We start from the raw sequence: 15,408 nt of genomic DNA, 5'->3' as shown, positions 1-15,408 counted from the left end.
GTAGACTATTATTGTTTCTCTTGCATCTGTTACTATTGGAGTGGTGTGGTGGATACTGATGTAAAGCTAAAAGACCTATAATGAATAGAGTTTTTAATAGCTCACATGTCTTCGTTTATTTATACATTGACTAAAAAGTGACCCCACACAAGGTTCCCAGAGTAATTTCTTAGATATAATTTCCCCTCTATTCCTAACATACTGTCATAAGCAGAGAAGGTCTAGTAGGCATCTGTGTGTGATTGCCTGCTACTGTCCAATTCTGAATGAACACAGATTAGAAGAATCCATTTTAATATAAAATGCCTTGAGATATTTCAGTACAATGAGTTACAAACTAATAGTGCAGTGACTGTGTAAGGAAATTCAGAAACTGTTATGTGTTCACATACAATGCTGACAGAACCTGTGTTAGTGATATAGGTTATATACAACAGAGTACTGGGTTATTTCTACTTCCACCTGCACAGCCCCCAGAAGAGACCTCTTTTTAACATCCCATCTGAATGGTCGTAACTTGAGCAGGGTAGCACCCTTGAGTACCATATTGCAGTGAAAGTATAAATATGAGCTTGAGTCCTGGTATGCTCCTTGAACTTCTGACACCAATAGTATACTGAGGGCAAATTTGTGAGTCTTTTGCTCAGACTGGTGAGCAGTTATTCACTGGCATTATCCCATTGACTTCAGTGGGGCTGCTCCTGTGAGTAATTGCTCACCAATATGAGTAAGGCGTTCATTATCTGGATGTAAATTTGAAAGAGTTTGGCTCGAGGCACCCAGGTGAATGTTGCTTAGAAAGCAAAGGAAGACACCTGGGTTAATTCAGGTTTAAATTTACATTAACTATACTGCAACACTGCAGCATAAAATAATAGAAAGTCTTCATTAGTACCATCCATGGCTTAATTAGTATTTTGTCTCTCTTAATGTCCTTGGATGTAAAAATGGTGGCCAAAAGAGAGCTCATTATGAATTGTACTTGAGAAGGTCCTGAGTGTGTTGGAACAAGCCATCCAATGTCCATTTCAAAGGATCACTCAAGTCTGGACTGAGTTCAGCAATAAGTTCTTTCTACTTGCCATCTGACAGAAGTCATGACTTGTTCATGCCACTTATTGACGAATTACCTGTGTTTCCTCCTTCTCCTCAAGTAGCCTGAAATGGCCCATATGCTCACCTTCTGATCATTATAAAAGCTGGTGCAGACAGTATAAACTGTTCAAGAAAAGAAGTTTGTCATGTTGCAAAGCTTATGAAATTAAAATCTTTAACACTGTTATATCAATTCACTGTAGACAGAAAGCTCCACATTAATTCAAAGTACTTTTTTCAGACTAATTGGATACTTTTCAAAGTCTTAATTACCATTTAGAAATAACTTTTGTATACCAGATAGATATTGAAATGTTAATATCTTCAGAACAATATGCTGACTGTGTGTGGGTGGTATTTTTTAGTCTTACAAATATAAAATACATGTAAAAATAAAATATCTAAAACAACACACCAGGATGGTATATAATATCATTACTATTATTTTATTTGTTTCTGGTAGAGACCGCTATGGCTAGACACTTGCTAGACTCTGAGAAGGCACTATCCCTGTTCTGGAGTTTATAATACATTCTAAAATGATATAAAGATAATCAGAGAACAGCAGTCTCTGGCCTTGTCTACACTACAAAGTTTTGTCAGCAAAAGTTATGCCGCTTTAATTAAAACCATTGTTGCATGTCCACACTAGCTCCTTGTGTCAGCGGAGCGCATCCACACTAACAGTTCTTGCATCGACACAGAGAGCAGTGCACTGTGGGTAGCTATCCCACTGTGCAACTGGCTGAAGGGTGCTTTGGGAAGGTTTTGCAACGCCTCATGGGGCAGGTACAGCATCACATGATGCAGGTTTCTCAATCCCATCATTCCAGGGGCATCCTAGTAGATTGTCAGCCGCTTTTTCAACTGAAGTGTGTGCGGGGAGGGAGAAGAGAGTGGTGTGTCTGGGGCAGGGGAGACAGCCGGCTGACCAACTTATCCTGAGGCGGGGGGGGAACACCCCCCTCTTGTCAGCCGCCAACTCTGCTCAGCACAGCAGTTTTTCCCAAAGCAGCCCGCTCTGCCTGCCTGTCTATGGTTCTGGGATTCCCTCTGAGTTCTCCCACAGCCTCCTCAGCTGGTGGGAGCAGCATCCCCAGCAGCTCTGTGAGCTCTCTGTAATCCCCACTCCTCATTCTCTGCAGCAATAGTGTGCCTGCCGCTGTTTTCCCAGTGCAGGGCAGAACAGGTGTGTTCCATGTTAATGATTTGCTTTTTGTTCCCCCAAGGGAGCATCACGCTCAGCTATTAGATACTTCCGGGAGCTTTGAAAGGGGAGGGGCGCATGCCTGCAGGGCAGCAGAGATCAAAACAGAGAGCAGAGCGGTCATGGCAGGCATTATGGGATACTGGTGGAAGCCAGTTATGTTGACAAAACAAACAGCATAGTCTACATTGAAGCTTTGTCACTTTAGCTTTGCTGCAAAAAGCTTTATGCCTCTCCTTGAGGTGGATTTATTTTGTCAGCAAAACAGCAGAGTTTTGCGGCCAAAAGTAGCTTTGTAGTGTGTAGCTGCCTTTTGCCAACAAAACTTTGTATTGTAGACAATGCCTCATTCATTGAGTGTCGTCCTCTTCTCACACAGTTGGCAACAGAACAGTGAAGTCAATAACACAAAACCAAACTATGCAGAAGGTGGCTTACAGACTAGTGCCTGACTGATTTCAACTTCTATGAACCCAAAGAGTTTAGTCAATGTTTTACATTGTGTCCTGGGTGCGTCATCTGCAGTAGGGATCAAAATAGAGGCCTTTGTATCTAAACACCTGAGCCTCTACTGCCTGCATTAAAGAGCCATCTCTGTTAGCCAAGGTTTTAAGCAGGCTCATCAAACTCTATATGTGGCTGGAAGCAGGGTGGAGCCCTACACTGAGTGGGTGTGGTTTGCAAATGTAAAGTATTGGGACCTGAATATACGTGACTGTCTCCCTTTAGTGTCTAGTCCACAAAGCAGAGAGAAATCTTAATACCACAAAGTTATCTGAGATGGTCCTTTAGCTCAAGTGATATGGGCCTATATTTTGCAGCAGATAGACCTGAATACTACCCAAGTGCCACATGTGTAGAGTTTAGCTGGTGACCATGTTTATGGAACCATACAGTCGATCCACTTCCCATTATTGGTTTCTGAGATGTGTTAGTATGGACGTGTCATTTGGTGAGCATATTCTAGGGTTGAGTTTCCATCAGCTAAGCACTCCAACTAAACAAAATTCCAGTCGTGCCCTATTTCCTGCTTCTGAAAATATTCTGTCATGCTAGTGTGCCTTGAGTGAGTTATGAAAGCCACAGAAAGCAGCCAGTACCTGACAATTGCACATAGCTCAGTTTCCTTAAGATTAATGCAAAATGTTCACATACACTGTGAAACTTTTAATATTTTTTTGCCAGTTCTACTTGCACAACATATTAGAATTTCTGACATATCCTCAGAAATTTTCACACTATTCTGAAGTAGAAAAAAAATAATCAAAAATTTTATTTCTGGAGTTTCAGATTTGTACAGTCTTCTTCCTCCAGCATGTAAAGAAATTTTGGTTTCTGATTATTATACAGTGAGTCTAATTATACTAGTTTTGCTTTTGGATACCTGTCATTATCACTAATTCATTTAACTGGCAGATTACTACATGACTGAATTACTTATTACCTCTTCATTTCACACTGGCTAAATGTTTGTTTATAATATGGGTATTTTAATCACATAGGCTTTATCCTATAATTATACTATCCTGTAGTAAAGTTTCTGGTTATATGAATTAATATTAATCACAGGTATCTAAAAGTATGACCACAATCTAATTACACTGCAACTGGATCATAACTACAATGTAATTACACTTGCGCAGCCTGGTGAGCCAGCTGCCCTGAGAGTCAGGCATCATAAGGAGTCCGCTGACCCAGAAGCCTGGAACTGCTGGGGTCCCCAGCCCTGGGGCCAGTCCACATAGTAGGACTGTCCCTTAGATGTGGACCCTGGCTGCCCAACTGAAATTGACACGATTCTTGTCTGTTTCATGACTGCAAAGCAGGTGTTGAGTGGGTCCTGGGAAGCAGATTTCATTCAGAAATACAGTGTGTGAGTGCTTATGAAACAAAATTTCTTAGGAATTTCTGGTTTGTAGGAAATTTTGAAATGTCAAACTTTCCCATGCTGTCCACACCGGCGCTTCCATCAGAGAAACTTATGTTGGTCAGGGGGCGTTTTTTCACACCTTTGATAAAAGCTTTATCTATAAAAGTGCTGGTGTAGACAAAGTCTATTTCACACTGATTAGTAGTTTACTTGGCAGGTAGTCTTATTGATTTAATTCGGACTACTCAGAGTGAAATACTACTCAATGTGAGGAAGGATGGAAGAGTCAGGTCCAAAATTAAAGAATCCCCATACAAAACAGAATATTTGTTGTTTAATTTGGACCTGATTCTTCCAGCCTTACTCACATCTTTGGGCTCACAAGGGCTATATTCTGATATTATTCACATGGGGTAATACCTTACTCAGCAAACTTAATCAATGGGCCAGTCAGGAGGTAAGATGCTACTCAATATGAGCAAAAGTATTCAAATCTGTCCCAAAATGTTTTTAGGCTTCTGCTGATATTTTATTTTCAAGAAATGTAATAAAATGTTGTTGTTTGACTAAAAATTTACAGATTCACTAAACAGATCTTGGAATGTGGGAAAGAAAAGATTACAAAATCTTAGTGGGTTATCTAAATATATATTTACATAGGCCTCCTCAAGTAAAAATTTTGTCTGCCATTAACAAAAATCAAAGCAATAAAAGGAAAGCAAATGACATGAAGGATTGGTGTTGCTTCTAATTGTTAAAAAGAAATGTCTTCTCCCTGGGAACATCCCCTGCTGCCTGGATGCTTTTTTGCAATGTATACAGTTGTCTTACCACGGATTGTATCAGTGGGTATACTGTATCACATGACATATCATCATCCCATCTTCTGCTGTCTTGTGTACATTTGTGCAAGAACAGACCATAGCTACATCATCTGGTTCCTTCAGGGACCATTCTGATCAAAGCTGTCTGGTAAGCAGAAGGCTGAGGATATGATAGGGACTGTAGTCTTGTGATTCTGGGGGCTGGGGGGAGGAAGGAGGAGGGAACGCCACATGATGCTGCAACAGCTGTAGCCCATCACAGGAGATTCTGCTGCAATGTGGTAAACAGTGAAGATGATGAGAAAAATAAAATACATAAGCAAAGCTTTTTATATACTCTCTGTGCAATATACTCATAGTTCTCCTGTAAATTACTATATGCTGTTAGTCTTTCTGAAAAATGAAATGACAGATTTCTGTTTTATGCCGTTCTTAAGATTTCCTAGGAGAGTTGATGTATGCTTTCTACCAAGTTCACATCAGCGATTTTTGCTAATTGTTCCTGATGTTCCTCCATATTGTAAGCATTCTAACAGGAAAGCAATAGCAGATTGCCTTCCCCAGAGAAGAAAAAAAGAGTCTGTTGATGTGATCTAGAGAGAGAGAGGAAAAATACCACATAAAATAAATACTAGTGTACAATGTTGTGTTTCCATTTTCAGTGCATACCAAGCTAGTGTCTAAATGTCATCAAAGAACTTTCTAACTGTAAACACTGTGGTTTAAAAGTTTTTTCTTTTGATTTATCTGTGTTTTGACATGTCTGGATATGCATTTCAAGAAATTATTCCAGTGAAACCTCCCTCTGCTGTGATATCTATAAATCATCCCTAGCTGGCAGTGGCTCAGAAAATAACAAACTATGGTTTCTGCTCTTCTGCTAAACTCTATTTATTGTTTACCTCAGCCTCCCACCCCAACTCCACCCAATAGGTCTGTTTTATCCACCTGTTGCAACCTGTCATGTATATTGTGATTTCTCTGTCTTCTTGGTTCATTCTTCTGTACAATTCCTAGCATGATGGGGCCCTAACCCTCGAATGAAGCTTCTAGGTGCTGCCATTATATAAATAATAATGACTACTATTAACACTTATTCCCCCCCAACCTCAGGAACAAAGATTATAAATGAGGACAGAATTGTTCCCAGGTTTGGAGGTACCAGAGGTTTATCAAGTAGTTTCTGGTAGTCTCTACAGAAAACACACATTTATTATCAATTTTGATATTGACTAAAGTGTCATTTACCTGATATACCAAAATAGCCACATCACAGAAAAACACTGTAATAATTAGCACTATGATGATGATCTTGTTGGCAGTCTCAGCAAAAGCTCAAGTGCTGAATTTACCGTTGAACTTTAACTACTCTCTCACATCTGGGCCTTGTCTGCACTATAGACTATTGGCATTACAACACACAGCATGCCTGTAATGCTCCATGCATACACAAAAATTGCAATTACTAGCGCTTAGGAGTTCTTAACATCATTGGGATTGCATTTACCCTGAACAGGAATAACTACTGTTCCCTACCTCCATATTAATATGTATTGATGTAGTGCTAGTGTAGATAGCAGGATCCTGGAGTAGTACTGCAGCAGATTAATTGGTCCTTATACCATTGTTTCACAATGCACTAGTTACTAAGAGGGCTACCTGGTCTTATTTATTTATTTTTGCAGTGCAGGATCATTTTCTGGCAGTTCCTCGCCTGTACAATTTAGGCTGTGCACAAACTTTAGATCTCACTGTGTTCACCTTTTCACCAGCATCCACTTCTGTGTGATTGCTCTTCCAGTGTTAACCCACCAAGTAGCTTGGGGATCATCTCTCTGAAAGAAGATTGCTTTGGGGTGGCCCAAGGAACATATATAGGACATTGAGGAGATATAGATTTAGCTGTACTGCATTATCAGAAGTATGATTTATGAGCAGGTGTCTATACAGATGCTCAAGTTGGGTACCATGAGCAGTGCAGACACAGGGTCTCCAGGGGCAATACAATATCTTTAGTCACTCAGAATCCTATTGCAGACTCTGCATATGTTGATACTTCAAGGAGCTGAGTCAGGAACTGTGGGATTGGTGTCCAGAGGGCAGTGCAACTACCACAGCTACTAGAGTGCTGTGTGTGTGGCTGCAGGGCAGGACTGAAACAGGATGGTCTGTGTGACTGCACTGCACCATTATTTTTTCCACTAGGGCAATCCACTGATTTGATTACCAATGGTGCATTTCTCTAGTTTTGTACCTATCCTTCAAAGTCAGGCTGGACAGGTTTGTCAATTCAGTACCTTTCGTGAACGCTAAAAATAATTCAAGTTATAACCCAGGCAGGGCACAGAATTTTGCTGATGTATTGAGAGTCACTTGCAGAACATTGCAGCATTCACATGTATTTTTCATGACTTCAGGTATTGTAAGAGATATGTCTCACTGCAATAGGGTGAGTTGTTCTATTTTCCTCAGAATTGCCATGAGACTCTTTACTTTGACCATTGTTTTCTAGTTTGCCCCAGAACAATTTTTCATTGTTATAATGTCAGATTTCATTTTTATGCCGGTGATACAGTTATGACTGTCTTTGAAATCCAACTTCTCTGGGTCTTTTCTTGTCTTGCAGGCATTAAATCATTAATGTTTCGAAATCGCATGTCGCTAAATGTTGCCAAGATGGAGCTCCTGGTCGATTGTCTCCTTAAATTTACCGAGAAATGCCAGTCATATTCTTCTGGCCTTTGGTGACCTTCAGTTCTATTTCAAACAGGTATCTTGATTGAGAATTTTTTCTTGTAGTTTTATATGTATGAAAAACTGCCATTTTGTCACTGAAACCTTCCTAGATTGTGGATATTTCTCTCCATTACTGATGCTGAGAGCTTTTCACTCATGATTTATGTCTTTCAGATTAAATTACTGGAATTCTTTATTTGCTGCCTTTCTTGAAGCTGAGTATCCTTACTGCTAAAATAGCCCCAACTATGCTGCTTGTGTTTTTGATGCACACAATACACCAATGCATCAGAACTTGTTAATTAGCACTGGTTACCTAACTCAGTGAAGACTGGTTTTTCTAGAGTTTTTAGTCATCTACCAGGGCCTTTTTAAAACTGTCCTCCAAGTTGCATTTTCAGTCTTTAGCTACTTGCTGGTGATATGAACAGTTTCCATATCACATCACAGTTTCCATAATTAAAATCTTTAGTGGAGCATTGGTTGACTCATTCCATCATGATGCTCACAAATTATATTAAAGACCATTCCTTGCATTTATGACAGATAATTTAGTCAGCCCATTTATGGTGCTCTGCAGGAGGCAGGGAAGAAATGGCTGGATTGCGTTCTAAAGGACAGGGAGCACCCACTATCAATATAATCTTAACCATTACAGCACTGAGAATCAGTCTATTCATTAGACAGCCTCCTCCTGTGAACTGCGCTGAGGAGACTTTTTGACTCAAATGAAATGTATCAGTTCTCAATTCTGCTTTTTCCACTATTCTCAATCCTCTTTTTTTTTCTGTATCCTCAAGAGGTTCATCTCCTTTCCACCTCACCAGCCATCATATGTCCTGCAGACTTTCCATCGTCACAACCAATTTTTCCTCTCTCCCTACCCATCTCTCTCCCATGTTAACCCCTCTTCTTGCTCAGACCTACCTGGTTTCCTCTTTAGTCTGCAGAAACATTATGCTTCTGGCTGACCACTTTCCCCTGCCTGTTCCCAAGTGAGCCAAGAACAAGCAACAGGGAGGTAGGTTGAGGGTGAATGGTGCCAAGGATCAGAGAAGATTGTTAATAAATGGAGGTGGGTTATCTCAGGATTCATTTCATGCAGAAGTCTTGGTCTGCCCAGCTTCCAGCTGTCAGAAACCATCCACCCCTCAAGCTGCAGCCTAAATTTTAATGAACTGCCATGACTGAAGAGCTCTAAAGGTGACATCTGCTCAACACTTCTCCTATCTTGGCCACAGAATGGTCACTGCAGAGCTGTGTAAGGCACTGGCTCCAAAGGATAAACATGAAGGATAAAATCCTGGCCCTATTGAAGTCAAAGGCAAAACCCCTTTTAATTTTAGTGGGGCCAGATTTCACCCCAGACCTCTACAGTGCTCTGCTGACTCAGGGCATGAGAGACTGGATTTGAGAACTGAATCTTGCCTTGTATGCCTTTCAAAGCACTAATCATGGAGCATTGATGTTCTTCTAATTTATAAGATGTTGTGCCAGTGCATGAGTCTGACATGATGTTCTAACACTGGTAGATAGGATATTTAGGCAGCTGGAACTGTTTTGTTTTGCAATTTGTAAAAGCAGCATCAGAGCCAGCCTGACTGTTATTAAAGCACTTACATAGCTGTTGGAAATAGCTTACTGTTTAGATGCTGAAGAATCAGTATGTAGCCTGGGATTCTTTTATGCTCCTGTAACTGGCTCAGACAAACCTTTGTGATTTCCCCAGAGAAATCCTGTATGCTCATATTGTTCACTCTCATGACCACAACAGTACACCTTGTGTCCTTAGAGCAATTTGCTATGAATGTAAGCACTGGCTTTGCTGCTGTTGCTTGGATAATTCTGTTGCTTTCTCATGAAAGGAAAATTGGGAAGTAGGGCAGGGTTCAGAGAAACTCATCTTGCATTGTAACTTATATCCATAGAGATAGTATCCTATTAACCTAAGATGTCTAATTCTAATTCTTCTCCCGGTGAAGAGCTCTATGTAAGATCGAAAGCTTCTCTCTCTCTCACTAACAGAAGTTGGTCCAATAAAAGCTATTACCTCATCTACCTTGTCTCTCTAATCATCATCTGGCCTTTTTTCTTGCTAGGTCATTAGTATCTTTTTTTTTTTTTAGGAATGTAAATGTGTCAAACCCATGTATCTGATTATGAGTTTTGAGTGGAGAAATTTGTGTGGATCTTTGTGAAACTAGATTTTTGACTGCTTCCATATTTTTACAAAAAAATTATTCGAGCATATAATAGTATTTATGACTACTTAGCCTATAAGTATTAGGTTTTCTGAAGACCTACTTAGCAACTAGAAATAACAAAATACTATAGAAATCAATTGGTGTGTGTGTGTGTGTATTATGGTATGTGTGTTGTTATATTTGGTATGTGTATATATTGTAGTGTACGGGAACTGGGTAGTGTCTCTTTAAATGGATGTGAACTCTCTAGTGGCACTCTTTGGTTCTATGTTTACAAATCTGCCAGAGCAGTAATTTGAACAGGTAGCTAGGTCTTACACATTGTATATAGTTAAAAAAAACAAACATAGTTATATGGACCTCATTGTGCCCATGTGGTTCCTTTGTATTATTTCCATTGCGTAAAGAGCAAAAGACACAGCATATTATTTCCACACAGCCACACAAGGTACTTTGTTAAAAGAAAGTGGAGAGGGTATTAGCTGTAGTGGGTGTGAACGCCCAACCACATATTTTTAAGCCTATTTATGGCACACTCCACTCCTTGTAGCCTCAAAAACATTTGAAAGCCTAGAAATGGACAGTTAAGGTATCTGGTCAATCCCCCACCATTAGGTAGTAACCACAGCTTGCTGTCACAATAAGCAATTTCTATTGTTTCATCCATAATCAAGAATACACACACACATACAGATCATACATATCAAACCGAGTATTTGATTAGCAAATTAACAATTTGGAAACTACATTATGAGGTCAATAAAAATGGTAACTGCCTTGGAATCACTATTGATTGCCATTTAGGATAGTTGCTTAGTTATGAGACTTAGCATGAGCTGCCCATCTACACTGACTCCATAACGAAGAGATGACAGTGTGGTTCTGGGTATAAACAGTAGGTGGTGAACAATAGTGATGGAATTAACCCTTCAGCAAGATCTTTGTATTTGATCACTTACAAAAATAATGCTTTTTTCTTACAGCTCCATCTTTTTTCTGGAAAGATTTCCCTTCTTCCCCCTCTAAGAAATGCTGCCAGATGAGAATGCAGAAATGAAACGTGATGAAAATTTGATTTTCAAATGCAGATCACAGATTGTGCCTGGTTCTGCAAGACTCTGTTCTGGAAAATGATTGCTGCTTCTCTTTAGGGGAACAACTGCAGGGCTTGTGTAAGAGTATGGACAAGCTGTTCAGTAACAACCATCCTCAACCTTTGCCTAAAACTCAAACAAAGCCTGACCTGAACAGTTCTGGTGATCTGTGAATGAGTTTCCTTACATGGTTTAAAAAACTTTAGGTGAAGTCCTGGCTCCATTGACATCAATAGCAAAATTCCCACTGCTTTCAATGGAACTAGGATTTCACACATTATTTTTTGTTTTTGTATTCCTCTGCACTTTTTAGTTCAAGTCAGAACCCAAAGCATAGGCATTACGTTATCCCAATAGTCTTCTAAATGACATTTCCAGCTTAGCTGGAAGCAGGAATAAGTGGAAATCTCATGAGACAGTACATGGAGTGATTTCAAAACCAGCTTTTTTAAAAAAACAAGACGTTCAGATCAGCATTTAGCTGAATTGAAGTTTTGATTTCCCTCCCCCCATATTTTGGATGTAGGAGCCTAACTTTAGACATCCAGGTTGGAAATTTTGGCTGCAGACTTCAGGGTTAGTCTGTGTTTTTTAGGATGTGCAGACTCTCTCACCTGTGTTTTTCTCGCTGCTAACTGATAGTCTTCAAAATAGTTTATTTGTGAAAAATCATCTCTAACTAGAAGCAGCTATTAGTATTTTTGCAAGTGGTCAAATTACTTTATGCACTATAACAGTATAATATCATCCTACATAAAGCAACTTGGAAGTGTCCATTCATGCTACTTTATGGTATATAAAGGTGATATGGAAGGTTCCCTCCCTCAAAAAAGATTTGACAAGGCTTTCTGGTTTTGTTTTTGTTTTTCACTTCAGAAATATTGAGAATATCAAGCACTTTTTTTGGCTGGAGGGCTCCTTGGACAATATCAAAGAACTACACCTGTAGAAAGAGTATATAAAATGCTACCGGATCAGAACATTTCAGATCTGGTAGAATTTTACACCCACTGGGCACTCACTGACTCAAATCCTCAACTCCATTGACTGCAATGGAGCTATGTCAATTTACACCAGGGAGAATCTGGCCAATTATACACAGGTATAAATTAGAACACAAGGTGGTGGAGAATGGGGTATAATACTTTTACATCCTTCCAATTCCTATTAATGTGATGAGTCAAAGGGTTATTCCTGAACCTATGTCTCACATATCAGCACTTTGCCATACTTGCTAGATGTTCTATGCTGCTAACTTCTAATTTTTCACATCTTTTTTGTTTCTTTCTGAAGTGTAGTCCTTGTGTTGGCTGTTCACGGTTTTATAAACAATGTGACAAAGAGCTGTGATAAGTAAACTCACTGTTGCATTTCTAGCTTAAAGGTAAAGAAAGAAAGAAAAAGGAAGAACCATACATTAATAAAGCACAGTAGGAAGAGGGAAGGGGGAAAAAGCCAACACCAAAAGCCAAGAAACAGCTGAAAGAGAATGGGAAACACTTGAAGTACTAAAGATTAGACAACTAACATTGTATTGTTTGTGAGAATATTTCATTTGGTATGTATGGGTAAAGCTTAAAGAACCCATCATCTGTTTCACCATGTCAGATAGAAGGGAAAACAGAAAGGGAAAGAGTGAGTGGTTTTAGAAATACTAGGTGCTAAAGTACACTAGTATGCGACTAGTGCTAAGATAAATATATTTTGCATTAAGTTAAGATGCTCACTAATTACTTCCTTCCTGTTTTTTTTTTTTTTGAGTACTGGTTAAATCAGTAGTTAGAGTCCCAGCCCCTTATGCATATTATCAAATGCTACTGAAGCACTACTACCGCTTCAATGGGTCACTGAGGGCAGGTCTTCACTACGGGGGGTGGGGGAGTGTCGATTTAAGATACGCAAATTCAGCTACGCGAATAGCGTAGCTGAATTCGACGTATTGGAGCCGACCTACCCCGTTGTGAGGACGGCAGCAAAATCGACCTCCGCGGCTCCCCGTCAACGGCGCTTACTCCCACCTCTGCTGGTGGAGTAAGAGCGTCGATTCGGGGATCGATTGTCGCGTCCCGATGAGACGCGATAATTCAATCCCCGAGAGATCGATTTCTACCCGCCGATTCAGGCGGGTAGTGTAGACCTAGCCTAACAAAGGATTAACCACCTAAATAAGCACTTGATCCACTGGCCAGCTGAGACTGTTTAGTTACCTTTCTAGGATTAGGTTCTAGCTCTGTTTATGCTAGAGCATTTAGATGGAGGGCATGGTTTTAATTTTACTTTCTACCAAGTGATCAAGAGATTACTTATGGGAAACATTTCACACTGAACAAATAAATATTCGAGAGCTTGGCTGCACATTTTCTAACCCTTGACCAAGCTGTTTTCACTTTCAAAGGTCATCTTTAAGTAGTTCTTTTTCTATTTAATCCTCAGAATATGTGAGAAACTGAAATGATGGAAAGTTGATTAAGAATTAAAGAAGATCTGCTGAAGGGAAAAATATTAGTCCTGTTCTTTTATTTGCTTCCTAATGCATAAAGAAACCTTACAGGTTTTCTTTGTGTGTGTGTTCTTATTTTGTTTCAGAGTAGCTGCCATGTTAGTCTGTATCCGCAAAAAGAACAGGAGTACTTGTGGTACTTTAGAGACTAACAAATTTATTTGAGCATAAGCTTTCGTGGGCTACAGCCCACTACAGCCCCGGATGCATGTAGTGGAAAATACAGTAGGAAGATATATACACAGAGAACATGAAACAATGGGTGTTACCATACACACTATAAGGAGAGTGATCAGTTAAGGTGAGCTTTTATCAGCAGGAGAGAAAAAGAACTGTTTGTAGTGCTAATGATAAATGGCCCATTTCCAGCAATTGACAAGGAGATATGAGGAACTGTGGGGGGGGGGGGGATAAGCCTGGGGAAATAGTTTTACTTTGTGTAATGGCCCATCCACTCCCAGTCTCATAAGAATAAATGGACACAAATCAGCCGTCAAGAATTATAACATTCAGAAACCAGTTGGAGAACACTTCAGTCTCCCTGGCCATTCTATTACAGACCTAAAAGTCACAATATTACAACAAAAAAACTTCAGAAACTGACTCCAATGAGAGACTGCTGAACTGGAATTAATTTGCAAATTGGACACCATTAAATTAGGCTTGAATAAAGACTGGGAGTGGATGGCCATTACACAAAGTAAAACTATTTCCCCATGCTTATTCCCCCCATCCCCACCTCCCCTACAGTTTCTCATATCTCCTTGTCAATTGCAGTAGCGTAGCTAGCGGGGTTCAGGGAAAGCGGCCGCTTCCCCTGACCACATTCCCCAAAAGACGTGCCTGCGGAATGGGACCGCAGGCTGGCTCCCGGCACTCCTGCAGACCGGGGCCATGGGCTGGCTCCCGCCGCTCCGGGCAGCAGGCGGAACGGGGCCACAGGCTGGCCTGCTGGCTCCCACCTCCCGGCGACCGGCAGAACGGGGCCGTGGGCTGGCCTGCTGGCTCCCGCCTCTCAGCACTCCTGGCAGCTGGCGGAATGGGGCCGCGGGCTGGCTCCCGGCGGCCAGCGGAACGGGGCCATGGCTGGCTCCTGCCTCCCGGCGCTTTGGGTGGCCGGTGGAACGGGGCCGTGGGCTGGCTCCCGTCGCTCTGGGCGGCGCAGTGGGGCCGCAGGCTCCCAGCGCTCCAGCCGGGACTCCGGCCCTGAGAGCATGGCCGGGGATCTCGGTGCCCCGGACAGCACTCCGGATGGGGAAGCGGGGTGGCCCTGCGCATGCGCCACTCCATCTTTCGGCAGCATTTCGGCGCATGCGCAGGGCCGCCGAAATGCCACCGAAGGACTGGCGCCTTTTTTCTCCGCCGCTCCTCCTCGGCTGCAACCCTGGCTACGCCACTGGTCAATTGCTGGAAATGGGCCATTTTCATTACCACTACAAACAGTTCTTTTTCTCTCCTGCTGATAAAAGCTCACCTTAACAGATCACTCTCCTTATAGTGTGTATGGTAACACCCATTGTTTCATGTTCTCTGTGTATATATATATCTTCCTACTGTATTTTCCACTACATGCATCCGAAGAAGTGGGCTGTAGCCCACGAAAGCTTATGCTCAAATAAATTTGTTAATCTCTAAGGTGCCACAAGTACTCCTGTTCTTATTTTGTTTATTTTCCTGCATTTTTTTACATTAGAAATTCAAGGTTAGAATGCCCTGTTTTTCCTGTATCAGGGGGTAGCCGTGTTAGTCTGTATCTACAAAAACAACAAAGAGTCTGGTGGCACCTTAAAGACTAACAGATTTATTTGGGCATAAGCTTTCGTGAGTAAAAACCTCACTTCTTCGGATGTGAGGTTTTTACTCACGAAAGCTTATGCC

General features: G+C 41.1%; 1 long non-coding RNA gene across 1 annotated transcript in view; it reads left to right on the top strand.

Moving 5' to 3' along the window:
• Positions 1 to 7,626: 7,626 nt before the first annotated feature.
• LOC117878194 overlaps positions 7,627 to 15,408 on the top strand; it is a 9,540-nt gene continuing 1,758 nt past the window's right edge. Inside the window, exon 1 of the long non-coding RNA XR_004645916.1 lies at positions 7,627 to 7,766. This is a non-coding gene — a long non-coding RNA (uncharacterized LOC117878194). The remainder of the gene's footprint in view (positions 7,767 to 15,408) is intronic.

The sequence above is a fragment of the Trachemys scripta genome, chromosome 5 (assembly GCF_013100865.1).
Source record: "Trachemys scripta elegans isolate TJP31775 chromosome 5, CAS_Tse_1.0, whole genome shotgun sequence".
NCBI classification, from domain to species: Eukaryota; Metazoa; Chordata; order Testudines; family Emydidae; genus Trachemys; species Trachemys scripta.
The sequence above is the reverse complement of the archived record's forward strand: the minus strand, read 5'-3'. Positions and strand labels throughout refer to the sequence as shown.